Genomic DNA, 16,274 nt, shown 5'->3' with positions numbered 1-16,274 from the left:
TTGTTTTATCCAGCCTCTCCCTGATCACTCTGTCCTCTTTCTATCAAAATAATCTAGAAAGGACTTTGGTCTCTGAATATATGGAAGGGATGGAAGCAGTTCCGTTTCATTCTAGTGATTCTCATTCCCCATTTGAAAATTTGAAGTATAATTTCTTCTAAGACTTTGGAAGTTGAAGTCAGGGACAGCAGTCATAATTTCCAGTAGTGTCTTTCACACTCTGTCTTCTTATAAATTTGATGAGAACCACCAAAGGGCATTTTTTTTCCCTAAAATTCTCTGGTAAAGAGAGAACCTGATCATGCCTATAAGTAGCGAAAGGCATTTGTGCTGCACACAGTTACTTTAAAATCCGAAAGTGGCTGATATTCTGGTGTGTAAACAGTAAAACGTTTTTACTGGTGCTTTAATAGTCTTATCTAAATATCTAAAAGCTCACTGCAAGCATCAACTGTTACTTTAGGTTAAATTTCCAGACCTACAGCTCCCTTATGATGTCAAAAGGGATAACTAATTTTTATTCTATAGTTAGAGCACCCAAGACTCCAGCAAACATTTTGCACGGCACTTCTAGGCCTAGCAGTAAATGTGGTAATCATTGTAAGGCTGAGCTAACACATCTGCTGAAGGGGTTATTTATTTCAGTAAACAGCCCAGCAGGATTGGGGAGAAAGGGTGTGGACCACAGGATTGAGTCAGACAGGCCTGAGTACAAAAAACAGCTTCACCAATTAAATGTTACATGGCCCATCAAAAGTTACTTCATTTTTCTTTTTTAAATTTTTTAAAAAAAATTTTACTAGGACATGTTTGCAGGACATAGTGATTACATTCATCATCAGGAGTTGGTACAAGTACATAACACATCGTTAGTTTTACTATCCACAGATAATACAGTATAAATGACTGCTTTACATGTAAGATATAAAAATGTACCCATCAAGTTAATGGCATTATTCCAGTCCTATTTCCTAGAATACTCAAAGACACCAAGCTTTATGATGAAAATGAGGTGTTTTTCCTAGCCTTCTCCTTTCCTATTCCCATGTATTTTAAGAACCCAAGATTTCCTTCTTCATTTTTTCCATTTGATGGGGTAAGAGAATGGTATGTTCAGATCTCTGTCACACTTCCTATCTAATCAGGAACCAGTATTTGTGAATTCAAGAGAAAGCTGGGATCATTGGGAGCTCTGTTTGACGTACATAAAACTGTGTCTTGTCTTACAACTAACTACAAGACCAGATACTGAAAATACTGGAAGCCATATTGTGACTTTCAAGGCTAGAGGAATGTTATCCCTTGTGACAGTGAATCCTGTGTACGTGTAGAGAGCTTAGCTCCAACCACCTTATTTAATTCTATTGAGCCCCCCAAGGGTCATTACTATCCTCTTTTCACAGATGAGGGAACTACCAGCGAAGTGCCGTGACCATGATATGAAATTACATGAGACAGCGCTAGGATCCCAGCTTGCTCTGAAATTTAGGAACCTTCTTCTCCACCTCCAGCCTTGCTTCTGGCTCCCTCTTGCCTCCAGAGCAAGCTCAGGCTTCGTGTGCACAGAAAGTAGACCAGTCTGATGTGGCAGGCATCCAGACCTTTGGGAAAAGGTGCTGTGTTTGGGATGTGACTTTTCCCCTCCCTGACCCCACCGCAGGGGATCCTGTTGACTGTGTGGTTGTCAGACTGTCCCTGGCCATGGCAGGAGAATTAAGATGGTACCGGGCTCATGGTTACAGTCTAGCCTTTGTTGCGATCAGCCTGTTGAGAAGACTGACAATCTTTGCCAAGCATTTCTGCCGGCCACGTGGTAGACATCTTAGACAAACATCTAAGGTAATTTCTACCTTTGTCTCTTGAGAATTTTCGTCAGAGTGCTTTATGAATTTCCATTCTGGAGATAGGCAAGGGTTACACCACAGCATCCCTCTAGCCATGAGACAATAAAAAGAGCCCATCCTGAAACCTCAGAATACCATGTTCTCCTCCTGCCTCTCTAATGTATCCACCTGCCCTTCTGAATCTGTTCTGTCCACTACCCAATGTAAGGAGTTGATTGAAAGACTGCAGGTTTCATTGTGTGTTTTTTAAAGTTGTTATGACTGGGAGATATTTAAATTGTCAAAGAAATAGATTATACCCTTTCTAAAAATGACCATCTTTTAAAAAAGAACCGAAGCAAAATGTAGAGAGTCCTTTCTTCACTAGGACATTTATCTTTGTTAAATGGACTAAAGAAGTATCTTTTTCCTAGTTTGTTTTATTCATTTATTTACTTATTTATGTATTTTATATTCACTTAGTTATATTTTATATTCATGACATGATATACTTATTTGTAGTGTCACTTTTAATATTATTTTCATTTTTCTCATTTTTAATTAAGCCATAATTGACACTCAATGTAATATTTAGATCAAGAGTGTTCCGTTTCATGAGATTTAACAGTTATCTATATCATTCCAGAAAGTCCCTTGTGTCTCCCTGCAGTCCAGCCCCACCTGCCTCCCTCAGAGGCAAATACTGTCTGAGTTCTCTCATCATAGTTGTTGAAATTCAGATAACTGTGGAATTATACCATATTTATTCTTTGGTGTCTGGCTCTTTCATTCAATGTGCAGTTTTTGAGATTCATCCATGTTGTTGTATCAGCCATCTGTTTCTTTTTGTTGTCTAGTATTCCCTGAAAATGCCCCATTCCATGAATATGCTATAATTAGTTTATTCTCCTCCTTTTAAATTTTATCATGAATAGATGTCTTGGAAATGTGGGTGAAATCCACCTTCCGTCAGTTACAAGGGCCTCCGGGTATTTACTATAGCAGTCCTGCCACCAGCCTGGACTGTTAATCACATCCCTGTGTCTCTAGTGGTAGTTCTTTATTCTTCATTTCTATTACTGTTATGTGGCAGTGGAAAGACCCATAGCTTCAGTGTCAAGCGACCTGGGCTCACATGGCAGCTCTGCTCTAACTTGGCAGTGTAACTGTCCACTTTGTCACCAAATCTGTTTCTCCATCAGGAAAATTGTCTTGTTGGACCAGCTGGTCTTCCCAGTAGCTTCATCCCTGGCATCCTGTGGTCCTTCAGAGATCCTTTCTCTGGGATCTGAACACCTCGTCTTCCTTAGTTGCTCCTGCAGTTGCTATCTTTTTGCATCTCTGTGGCAAAATATCAAAAATATCAGATTATTCGAAGTAATATTTCTGGTCTCTCTTCTTCTCCTACAATCCAGATTTTTTTTTTCTGGACCTGAAGACTAGAGAAGAAATGTTGCTGAAGAACTTGCTGCAAGAACAATTTCCCTAAAAAGTCCTGGGTCTTAAATTTTGGTATTTTTTCAAGTTCTCAGAGTCCTATTAACTTGCTGAGCTTACCATGGATTGTATACTTTATTGTACTTTTATTATACTTCACAATTACAGTATGGATTCATTCCTTCTGTCTTCCATCCTTGTTTAATTGTTGTCCTTGATGGTTAGTTTCTAAAGTATTGACCTCATTTCTTTCCTTCTAATTTTTAATAGAAGTTGTGTAGTCTGAATTGAGGTACCAGGTGGTCAAAACTTCTGAACTACCTACATTTCCTCTTCACCTGGCAAGATCTCTTACCTTAGCACTCAAGTTACGCCCCTCCTTCTTTCTTCTTCACAGTTCATAGAGGAAAGGCCTCCGGTATGAAAACAAACAAAATCCCTCCCCATAGGAAAACAAACATTTTAAAAGATTTTTTTTAGAGGGAAATTCTGTGTCACTCTAAGAAATAGGATATGTCCCCATCTTGAAAAAGACTGAAAGGAGTTGAGCAGCAGCCTATTTTTGTAGCTTCTCCTAAGTCAATAATATGATTATTTTGGTTGACAAGGAAATGTACAGATTTGCATATTTACCCAACATCATGGTAAATTCAAAATTCCATTTCTAAGTAAAAGTGATTTTGAGAAGTGTCTACTGTGTTTACTGCCCATCTTTTGGGGCCTTTCTTGGAAGCACAATGGAATAGCAAAAACATGGCCTTTAAAATGAGAATAATTAAGTTTTTAGTACTCACTCACCTACATTCCAGTTTGAACAACTTTGAAAAAAATCCCTTCACCTCTCTTGATCCTCCTGCCTTAGCCTCCCAGAGTAGGGCGATAACAGGCATGCCCCGAAGCCTTAGTCTTCTTATCTGGGAATTGGCAATAATAATCATCATTTATTAGGGTTGTTTTCAAGATCATATGTAATACATATAAAATTCGTAAGAGATGAACCAATAAAGGTGATCATGTAATTTCTTAGGACTTGGCATTTCGGCTTTCTTATTGTAACATCAGAATGAGTTCCTCTGTTACATAGTTACTGAGGCACACAGCTTCAGACACAAACTTTGGCACTTCTAAAGTGACATGTGAATTTCATTCTCACACGCACATGGCCTAAGACTTTCCACTGTTGCCTTATATCTTAGCAAGTTGTGATTAGATCCAGAAAATCAGATTTTAAAGGCCTGGCGGGTGCCATTTCCCATGAAGAATCCAGGGGAGCTTAATCAGGACGCGAACTGAGTGAGCAGAGTCTGTACTGCATTGCAGGAACTAAGCCTGCCCAGGAAGATGAGTTTTGTGACTTTGTGGTCAAGGCTCAGAGGGCCCCAGAATCTGGAAATCATAGAACATTCAACCCCCAGTCAGTAGAGGAGGTGAGGGAGGTAAGAAGCTTAGGAGAGTTTAAAAATTCAATGGGTTTGATCACCGGGTGACAAAAAATCCACACAGCAATGTGAATTTTCACTTCCAGGAGATGTATTTACCTTGCACCTGAGAATGACTCTCTCTGCAGGTGATGTTTGGCTTGTTCTCCTTGGTCCAGCCTGACTGGGAAGCATTTCTAAATGGGCCTTCCAGACAGTCTCTTTCATAATTTGCCTCTAGTGTATGCACTGTGTGCCTTTGACTTGGAGAACACTATGAACGGGGACAGTATGCTCTGGAACTCAGAGCACTGGCATGCGAACTGGGAGCTGTTGAGTCTGTTTTTTCTGCCAAAGAATGACTCTGACCTTGGGGCCAGCTGATCACAAACAAGGTGAAGGAAATCATATTTGCAGTGGACTGAGACCTCACCCGAGAGAGATGCCACGTGACTCCAAAGTGCTGATTCCTGTTGCTTGGCTCACATAGGGAAAATGCTCATCATCCCTGCCCAAACTTCAGGGCCATCCTCTTTGTCTTCTAAGCCTATTTTTCTGCATGGGTCTAGGCTCAGCTAAGCTAGATGAGGATTCTCGCTGTTAACCTCAACGAAAATCAACTTTTTGTGTTTGTGCTTTTATTTAATCTGTCATTAATTAAGGAACACTTATTTTGTACCTACTGTCTGTGCCAGACACTGGGCTAGCTTGAGGATTCCAAAGATGGTTAAATCTTGGTCCCGCATCAAAGAACTCAAAATACAGTGGAAACAAACATGCACACAAAACTGGAACACAGTGTTTGTTACAAAGGCCACAAGCGTATACCTGCAAAATGTTTATGGGTGAATGGAGAAGGAACAACCATTTCTGTCTGAGAAGAATTTATTTAGGGAAGGCTTTGGAAAAGATGGGGTGTATAACCGGAGTAAGGAGTTGTTCAGGCAGAGATGCAAGTGAGAAGAATAATGTGAAGAGACAAGCCAAGGAGAAGGAAGTACATGCTATGTTCAAAGAACTGGAAGTGATTGTGTTTGGCTAGAAGGTAAGGTACATAGAAGAATGGTCGGATGCCAGCAGCATCCAGGCTGTGAAATTTCTTACCACTCCCAAGAGCTGGATCTCACTTGTAGGCGTAGAGAGATCTGTGTGCATTCTGGGCAAGGAGGATATGGTCCTGTGTTTCCCTTACTGCATGTCATTTAGTCAGAGCAAATCTGAACCCTGAATTGGATCTAGGCACCATTTACACCAAACTTCATTACTCAACTAAGAAAAGTGAGGCTCAGAGAAGGGACATAACTTGACCCAAATCATAAAGTAAGTGTACTAGCTAGATCAGGTTCACCTGGACTGAGGGGAGACAAAAAGCAAACCAGATTATGTTCCTCCCCTCTTGCTGAAGGAAGTGGACAATCCAGGGTGTGAGTAGTTAAAGATCCATCTTGGCGCCGGGTCCCTGTGTCATGCTTGGCCTGTGGCTTCCACTGAGCAGGGCCAGGTGGCCGCCTCTGCATGCCTGTGGGCTGAGGTCCAACTCCTTCCCTCTGAGATACGTCTTCTACCCTCATCAAAAAGTCGTACAGCTCCAGGGAAGGCTGTAGTATTTCAGGCAGTCATGTAAAGAAGAGAAGCAGTTATCAAAGTATACTCAAGAAAACTGTTGCCCTTTCCAGGAACAGAAACCCATTCCTTGACTCCCAGTCATAGGTTCTTTCTCCTACATCATAGATTTTTAACCCTTAGAGATGTGATCTTTAATTAAGAAGCTTATAAGAACACTTTGAATATGTACAAATTCATCATTTTATACATCCATACTGGATACTGTTTCCTCTTTGCTTATGAATTTTTTGTTTTTATTACTCCCTAGATCTTGTAGATAGAAGTCAGGCAGACCTTCATTTAATTCATCTCTACCAACTTATGACTTTGAGTGCATAGGAATTGGTAATCTGTGTTTCTGTTTCTTCTTTAAAATTGTAACAGTATTGTCATTCTGGGATGGTTTTAAAAATTAAATAGGAAAATTTTATGAAAAAGCTTAGCCCAATGCTTAGTGCTGAATAAATACCTATTGCAACAAATATCAGTTCTCTTCTCATTTTTCCTCCCTTCCTGAGGTTCCCAACAAACCCTAAGATAACCTAAATTTCCCAGAAGGCAGTTAGAAAGGACACTAACTCCTTGCGAAATTATCTTTCAGATATCCACATCAGATTTGTCTAGATCCATAGTCTGTCAGGCAATCTTGAAATTTCTGGGGCTCTGACCCAATCAGAGAACTTTTTAAAAGTTCTAGATGTTTGAGCCTCAACCCAGAGGTAAAGAGCTGAGCTCACTGATGTGGAAGTATTAGTTTTTGAACTAAATCTGTGCTTTTACAGCTGAGTGTGTCTGCTCTGCTCTTGTGTTGCAAGCAGATCAACATGGAGCAGAAAGAAAAAGAAGAAAGGCTGAGGGACCAGTTAGGCATGGTTGTGATTATCTAAGTGAGAGAGGATGAAATAATACTGTAAAAGCAGATGGTAATGGGTGAAATTAAAATATTTAATGGGCAAAATTCATAGGACTGGATGCTTGATGGATGTAAGATGAAAGTTGATGACTCTGATGTCAAACATCTTTCAACAGTGACAAAACTGTAGCTCTGGAAGTTTATCTAAGAGAACAGTATACTGGATTGAGTAAAGGGCAGAAGGGATTGCAATATGTGAAATATCATTGTTTATAATTGGGAAATTCTTTCTGCAACTATGAGCCAAACCATACCAGAAAATCTAAGGACATGTCAAATCCTATTCTTTTTTTTGTTTTTTTAATAACTCTACAACAACATGATATATAGGTCATTTAATTTGATATTTATTTTTAAAGCTACCAATTTGAGCACAAGATGAATATCTCATATAATAATATATCAGAATATAATATATCAGAGCACTAAAAAGTAAATTCAGGCTCTGATTGTGCTTCTATAAGAAGGACTCACACAAGCTATAGTGAGTAGAATGTTTTGTTCTTTCTGGTTCCCACATATTAAAAGAACCTAGACCAAGTAGATCTTGTACAAAAGAGAATGATTAGGAAGGTGTAATGACAGAAATACCCCATAAAGAAAAACGAAGGAGCCTAACTTGTCAACTGCATGAAGAGAACACTGAAAGGGGAAATATTTTCAATACCCTTTAGGAGTGTTACACTGGAAAACCAGCAGCCTTGTCTATAAAGGGCAGAAGTAAGGCTTGTTATAATGAATGCCTTGATGTTAAAGCTTCCTAGTACTACAGTGGACACCTTCCGGGAGATTCTGGAGTGACTTAGGATGTTATAGAGAGAATTAATGGGTGGGATTGACTGGCACAGATAATACCTAAGGTCTTCACGCTGACATTTCTCTGTGATTCTGTGTGATATTCTGGCTCCTTCATAATTTCTTTGACTGTAAAGTTACAGAAATAATTTTCTTTAATTAATAGGCAGCCACACAAAGGAATACTGTTTTCCTTTCATTATCTGGTGATGTTAATTTTAAGAATAGTACTGGATACTCTGGAAGAAAAAAAATTATATACATATTTTCCTCTACCATTGTGTTCTCGTTATTAGTAGAAATAAATAATACTTTACATGATTTAAAAATCTCATTGCCCCTCACTGTATCGTTCCTCATTGTATGGAAGTTTATTTTGCATTCTTACTTGATGGTTTGGTCATTACTGTTGCTTAATATACCCTTTAGCATTTTGAATAACCCTAACTGGCTTCAGGAAGTTGCAGCGCATAAATGTCATGTAACTGGTTCCATAACTTAATATTCATTTATTCATTCATTCAAGTATTTATTCAGCAAACAACTTGTATATCTCATGCGTATCCTCTGTATTAGACACAAGAAAAATGTTTTAAATCCCTATCTTTGAAGAGCTCATAATCAAATAAGGAGGCTGTGCATATGCTTTTATTACTTTGGCCCTATAGCTAATTGCTCCCAAAGTTAGTGGCTGAAAAGAAAAGTCATCTTTATTATCTTGAGAACATCTCAACAGGCCAGCTCGGCTTTGGGTCTCTCCTGAGGTTTCTGAGCTGAGATTTCTCAAAGCTTTCTTGTATGCCCAGAACATCACTGCGATAGCATTCTATCAATGATGCAATTCCAAAGGGTGTTGGAGACCACAGCTCTTGCTGGAGGGCTGTTTTTTATCACATGTGGGATGGATGTGGTCGTCTTCAGAAACTGTAATTTGCCGTAGCATATAGACAGATAACACTCTATGTAGGGCTGCACCATAAAGGAGGTTGAACACTGCAAAAGAACAGATGAGTTGGAAAAAAAGATTAATAAAAGAGGTAAGTCATGCACCCCGAGCTCTTGAGGCATTGAACTAATTAAGAAAAAAAAAATGCCCAAGGCAGAGGCAATAGTGGATCCACACAAAGTGTTAAAAAGGTTTTGTTGACAGGATTCTTAAGACCAAGTTGGGGCAGGATGAGAAGGAAAGTGCCTACAAAGAGTAGAACAGTACCTTGAAGGGCCTTGAATGTCACGTTAAAACTTCTGACAGTGGGAAACAGTCACTGGCCTTAGAACATAGGCAAGTAGAATTATCCTCTTGAGTAATCTCTTCCTTCTACATTCTTTCCTGTCTTTGATAGTAAACATATCATCTCTGTTTTAAAGTTTGCTTCCTAGCTTAAACTGAACACAGATTCCAAATAATCAAATCACTTTAGTTTTTCCCCCCACCACCACCACAAACAACTCTAGGATGGCATGCATTTGAACAAATCAAAAGTGATTTTGCTCTTCTAATTTTCAGAGCTTTTTGGCTAAATGTAGAGTGAGAAATTCATACCTTTTTCAAGCAATGTGGGTTCTTTTTCCCAATTCCTCTCATCCATCTGGTTCTCTGGAGGTCTTGGAATCCAGGAAAGTGTTAGTTCACTGTGCTGAAATCCAAAAAAGACTGCTAAACTGTGAAAGAAAATTTGCATTCCAGAGACACTGAAGGAGTTAGTTCACCACGTTTTTGCAGCGGCAAGGCAAAAACATCTGTATTTTTTGTGCACTTTGTCTTTCAACAGTTACAGAATGGAAAACCCTGTGTTCTTTGTGGCTTTCATACCTAGTTAATCTAAACCACTTTGGGTGCAGTTAGGGGAAGTGTGGAAAGAGGAACCTAAACATGAAATTAATTTATTTCTAGTGTCAGAAAATATTACAGCCAAGATACAGTTTAAGGGAAGAAGCAAATCACTTCACCAGATTCCCTTTGCATTTTTTATTACATTTCATTCTCCTGAATGGGTGCGAGCACCCAGCATGTGACATGCACTTCAGCCGTGCTTTATTTGGAGGAAACCACACTTCACAGCCATGATATTGGCATGTCATCGTGACCTTCTAAGCTCAGGTGCTCCCTGTTGTCTTCCATTGGCAGAAGTATAATTAGAAGCCCTTGTTTGCAACAGAAGCCAAGCAATTGCCAAATCTATTCAACATCTCTAGAGAATAGAAGGGAGCTCAAGGCCCTCTGGCTGTTCTCTTTGCCACTCCCAGGAGTTAGAGGCTTAAAGTTTTCCCTTTCTTTTGAAAGAAGATCAAGTTTGGTTCAAAGGAGCTTCTCTCATCCACTGGAGTACAAGGAGAAACCTTCTGTGACTTTTGTTGTTTGGCTCAGACCACTTGTAGCTTGCTATAATTTAGGAAGTAATTGCAATTCATAAAGCCAGGTAGAAAATAAACATCTTGGCAGGCCCGAGTTTCAGACAACTCTGAAGAGAACCACCACCACGTGAGCAGAATGATATTGGGAGCATTTCTAGTCTCTGCTTGCAGATCTTGATTCTAATGGATGATTCATAATGGTTTAATTCTGATCTGAATTGTGCAGGCAGGCAGTCATTACTGTGTATGCACAGAGCTGAAAACATCATCATTTAAGCTCCAGTTTTAGATTGTCCCCTGAATGAGTTGGTTACCCATGGAGGATAAATGGCAGTGCCCCATTTACTATGTTGTGTGATTAATTTCAGATCACTTATATTCCTAGGGAAATTTGTAGCACTGATTTTTTTGAGAAATACACTCTTTCTGGGATGGAATCAGAGACCCTTAGAATCAGAAAACGCCAGAGATGTTAGTTTATTTAATATCAGTCATTTTCTTGATGCAACAAGGACTTACTGAGCACCTTTTATGTCTAAGCACTGCTCCAGGGTCTGTGAATGCAGGATTGTCTCGAAACAAGCATCATTCATTCATTTACTTAATAAAATATGTATTGAACTCCTCCTGTGTGCCAGGCATTATGTAGAGAACTGGGGATGAAGCTGTGAACATAACAAAGAACACTTCCGTATTGCAGTTGTTTTTCAATCTTTAAATCAAGCAGATTTTCAAGGAACCAAGTTAACTTAAACTCCTTCTTTTATAGGTGAAGGAATTAAGATCCAGAGAGGCAGTGCTCTGCCCAGGGCTCGCTGTGGGTGGCTGGCCTTGGCAAAGCTAGACTACAGCCCTTGGCTCCTGGCTCATTCCTCTTTGTCGCTGAAACATATAAGGGCGCCATAAACATCTGTTCCAACAACACTAGTTTCAAAGAGCGATAAGGTTAGCACTGTGATTCAGACAAATCTTTCTTCCCATCAGGGCCCCGGCACTATTCTAACTGAAGGTGATCTAATGGAGGGATGTCAGGATGGTACCTCACCAGGCACAAGACTCAGGGATAACTGAGTTGGGCATTGACCTTGTTAAGGAAAGAATAAGGCCCCTGCCATGAACCATACATTCTATGCCTTCCTTGTATTCAGTCTAAATGTATAACATGAAACTGCCCCATCATTATTAGATGATCCAGATATCCCAGATATAAAAAGAAAAATTACCTGTAGGAAGCCAGGCATGTGCCACACATTTGCAATCTAGCACTATGGAAGGCTGAGGCAGGTGGATAACAAGCCCAGCTTGGGCACCTTAGTGACATATTGAGACCCTGTCTCAAAATTTTAAAAAGGCCTGGCAATGTAGCTCAGTGGGAAGGCCCATGGCTCAATCCCCAGAATCACAAGGCAAACAAACAGACTATCGAAAACAAAGCAATGATAACAGAGGAAAAAAAATGTATTTTTCAAAGCGGAATATGAAGAGATTGTGTATATCTGTATGTGTTTCCGATAATTGCTTTGCTTCTCTCGTGATAAAAGTAATAGAAGGTAGTAGGCTCATGAGGTTGATTTGTCAGAGAGTAATGTTAGAATACTTTGGGTCAGTCTTCACTTGGAGCAGTAATTCTTCCCAGAGAAAGGAGCTTTAGAATAATATTTTTAGTCTTTTTGCATTCTCAAAGGATACTTCTCACATTTCTTATGTCACAGTTCCCTGAAGTAGATAGGGCAGAATACTTACCCTGTTGTACACGTGAGAACCTGGATCTTCAATAGTTTACGAAATCTTGTCCAAAATGTTATGAAATTCCAGCCTGTCTTAAAGAGGATTGTCTCTGTGGAACTGATCTGGGTGCCTCTTAATAACTTGTATTTATCGCTTGGCATAGCAGGGATTATGAAACCTGTACCTCAGACAACATACCAGGAGTCTGAGGGCTGGATCAGCTCTCCTGAGTTCAGTACAGAAGTCTTCCATATTTATCCATGTGCAACACTATTGTTTTGACAGTGGCAAAAACCCAGCTTAAGAACAATTGTTAATTTTGTCATATTTGGCTGTTAACAAGGGCCATTTACCAAAGAGAAGTTTTGATGCTGCAAAAAGAATCTAGTGAGGGGGTTGAGGAAAAAGCATCCCAGAAAAATCATGTCATCCCAAACTCGATCTTGGCTTTTTCATTAAATGGGATACAACATAGGCAGTGTCCCTATATGGAGGGTAGAGGATTGGACAAGATGATTTAAGTAGCTTTTTCTTGCTCAATTGAATTTTTTTTTAAAGACTGGGACAGCAACATGCTGAAGATTAATAACTGTTTTCGATGTGATTGTGGTGAAATGGAACTAAGTAGAAAGATAGAGGAGAAACTTGTTAATTGGAAGACAGTCAGGAGAAAAAGTCACTCTTTCCCCCTGCACTTAGAAGACATAGAGTCAAATACTGACTGCATTCACAGATGTGTGGCTTCTAAAGAGGGTAGGAGTTGCTATTACTACCTACTATAACAGATGGCCATGGAGATTACGTGAAGGTCTGTTTGTATTAGCACAGTAAACTTTGTCCAATCAAGGTCTCAGCTTTTATTATTAGTATATAAAGGAATGTCAATTACTTGCATAAAGAAATTTATGGACTGAGAGTATAATAACGTGTACATAGAGTAACTTTTCCACAAAGTTCCAGGGCAGCAGTGAAAAAAGTCTCTTAAGAATCCAGAAGGCCATTTTATGTTATGACATTATCTGTTTACCTCTAGAGTTATCAGATACAGAATTCTTCAGATAATTCAGTTTTTACAAGTAGAAATATAAGCTGGGTATGGTAACACACGCCTGTAATCTCAGCACTTGGGAGGCTAAGATGGGAAGGTCATTGCAAGTTCCAGGCCAGCCTGGGCTACATATTGATCTCAAGAACATCCTGAACTACAGAGCAAGTCCTTGTCTCAAAAGAACAAAATAAAACAAAAGTAGAAATATAAAATCAAGGAGAATTAATTAGAAAGGAAAATGTAGGAATATACTTAGATGACCTAATTTAATTAAATGACTGAAGGATGCCAAGTTAATTAAAAATGTTTTGTAGCCCCTTAAAATTTGTAAGGAGAATTATATAAAACTAGCTTCATAGTGTCAGGCACTGGGTACTTGCTTTCATATATGTGATCCCTTCCGATTATCACAATATTATAATGTAGACATTTTTCACCTCCATCCGTAGACAGGGAAAACAAAGGCTCTAGTAAAGTACAGAAATTGCCCAGATTTTCAAACCCAGGACTTGAGCTTACCCCTAATTCTCTTAATGTATGTGCTAGACCTCCTGCTCTGATTCTCCAGTAAATCCTAACAAGGCTATACTTAGGGATCTTGCAAAGGCAAATTTCTGCTTTAACTGGGATTGGAAGGAAAGGAATTTTGTTCTTTTTTCCCTCTCATGACAGTCTCAATGGAACTCTCTGATCTTTTAATTTGCCCCTGCCATGAAGGTCTAAAGCATAATCATCAAGTCTTATCTTCCTTTATTTCTGTGGGATTAGAAAAGTACTTTGGAAGATCTAGGATACCAGATAGCTTAGACATTTAAGGTAAAATACCAGCTCTCTAAGCCTTAAGGTAAAGTAGACTAAATGTCCCTAAATGGAGATTTTTTTTTTTTCTGAATTATTAAAGGTCAGATCACAAACCTCATGCTAGTCCTTAAGAATAAACAGTCGGGTATCATTTATTTTGTGAAGAGTGTGATTCATGGGTTATGGCGAAGTTGAATAAAATGGCCTAATTGTCCTTATCTTTTTGTCATTTCTGTTATTTAGTTTTATTTTTTCTTAAGGTTTGAGATCATATTTCTTTGTTTTAATGCCAGTCTATGTTGTCCAGTATAAACCGAAAACTTTGGAAATTCTTTTCCTAAATTCTGTTACTAATTACGTATGCATTTTGTTTGTATTAGTTTGACACATGGATTTTGTCTGCCAAAGTGAGTTCCTCCTCACCAAAGCTGCCAATACACCGATTTTGTTACGATATTCTACCTATGAAATGAATTCTGTTTACATGCAGGCTTATCTGAGACTTTTCTCAAGTAGGGTTAGATAATGAAGACTCTTGTTATAACACAATAGTAATTCCAGCATGTTAAAGTAAGTTGGTTTTCAAGTACCAACTCAGATCCCACTCAGAATAGTTTGGGAGAGTCATAAATCATCAGCACACAGCCCACTGTCTCATCATTCATAACTACTCATGCCTCTGCAGTGTCAGTTTGCGGTGTCCTTTGCCTCAGTCTGTTATTTATAGATGTATTTATCTCTCCCATTACATTGGGAGCCTTTAATGGAAGGAGTCCTACCTGTGTCTTCTCTCTCTTCCTCTGTACCTACCAGGATGTTGAACACTTTGCTTCACTATCTAAACTTTCTGCAATGTTAGAATAAGTGGGGAGGTGATCGGGTGCCACGAGTTGTGCTCAAAAAGATGGGCAGAAATATACCAAAAGGAAGAAAGAATGAATGAATGTTGAAATTCTTCCACGGAATTTTCAGTTAGGTGGTTTATAGCTGTCATTTTCTTATGGAGGAGATGGGGTAATGATATCAAAACAAAATACATTTTAAGGATATGATGCCATCTAACAAATTGTCTCAATCTGGAAAAATTAGAATTTTCATCTGTAAAGAAAGAATTTTAATTCTGACTAGAAAAATCAAAGTCATATGGATGATACCAAGCTGCTCTATTTTCTGTTTTGAAATATATGTTAGATACAAGTACAAATACACATCTGGATTTAGATTAATGTATGGGTGTAGGTAGAGGACATCTGGAAAGATTAAGAAAACTTTTAATAAAAAAAATCCATGTACGGCCTTCGAGTGTAGCTGAGTGGTCGAGCACTTGGCTGCTGTCATTAAGGTCCTGGTTTTGATTGCCAGCACAAGAGAGAAGGATGAAAGGCAGAACAGGAGGAAAGAGGGAGGTGGAAAGGAAGGAGGGAAATGGTATGGGGGGAGGATATATGCATTACACGCTTCATAGGAAGGCACAGTGCTGGAGGGTTTTGCGCTGCAGACTCATTAAAAGAACTACCAAGTTTTAATGGAGTCTTTTGTTGGGGAAGCCTTCTTAGCACCAGAATCAAGATATGGAATAAGTTTGTATCCCACAGTTAAGTTATCTAACTATTTGAGTTTAAATAATTACCCTGACACTTCCAAAGAGATTTGCTTAGTCTTAAGCCCTATTCTCTTTTTACTAAACTACGCCGCCGTTCGTGGGAGCACCTACACTTGAAAGGTTACTTTGCAACATTTCTCACATCACAGTTCATGTGGAAAATGATGGTATTCATTCAGCACACTGGAGTACGTGGATGAAGCTTCTCCTGACCCACACTGACCACTGAGGGACTCTAGAAACCTCTGTCTCCTACTGAGCTTCCCAAATACGGTATATTTGGAGCCTCTTTGAAGCACGCTGTGTCTTAGCCTGCCTGTTGAGAAGCTTTGGGCTAGAACAATATTTGCATGGTTACACAGAATAATTTTACTTTATGTAAAGTACTCACCCAACCAAAATTTATGCAAGCACATTATTGTAGACACTAAAGATGCAACAGTGAGTTTTCTGTCTCCTCCTGTAAGAGTTTGGGAGACAAACTCTCATGATCTCAACATGTTTCTTGTCTTTATTTATTTATTTGTGTCTTTATTTATTTATGTGTGTGTGTGTGTGTGTGTGTGTGTGTGTGTGTGACTTGCAGACAGTAATCCTGAATGCTTTCTATTTGCAATGTTGGGTGTGTCAACTGAAATACAGAATACAGTGTGATGTAGCAGAGAAGCCCTCCTTTGGAGAGAGGATTATGAGACTCATATCTAACTCCAGATCTGCCCCTGGCTGGGTTCCCTGTCCATGCCTTGGC

General features: G+C 39.2%; 1 protein-coding gene and 1 long non-coding RNA gene across 23 annotated transcripts in view; one reads left to right on the top strand and one right to left on the bottom strand.

Annotated features, from left to right (window-relative positions):
* Lpp (LIM domain containing preferred translocation partner in lipoma) overlaps nt 1–16,274 on the top strand; it is an 847,859-nt gene that overhangs the window by 590,700 nt on the left and 240,885 nt on the right. The gene's annotated exons all lie outside the window — the stretch shown is intronic.
* Nucleotides 8,423–9,840, bottom strand: LOC147825398 (uncharacterized). Its single transcript, XR_015441155.1, has 3 exons — nt 9,535–9,840; nt 9,205–9,325; nt 8,423–8,984 (listed from the first exon to the last, which is right to left on the bottom strand). It is a non-coding gene; the product is annotated as an uncharacterized LOC147825398 (long non-coding RNA).

Source organism: Heterocephalus glaber, unplaced genomic scaffold (assembly GCF_053883595.1).
Source record: "Heterocephalus glaber isolate CG9 unplaced genomic scaffold, H.glaber_assembly_v1.0 deba00001504, whole genome shotgun sequence".
Lineage (NCBI taxonomy): Eukaryota > Metazoa > Chordata > Mammalia > Rodentia > Bathyergidae > Heterocephalus > Heterocephalus glaber.
Note: the sequence above shows the minus strand (reverse complement) of the source record. Positions and strands in the feature narration are given on the sequence as shown.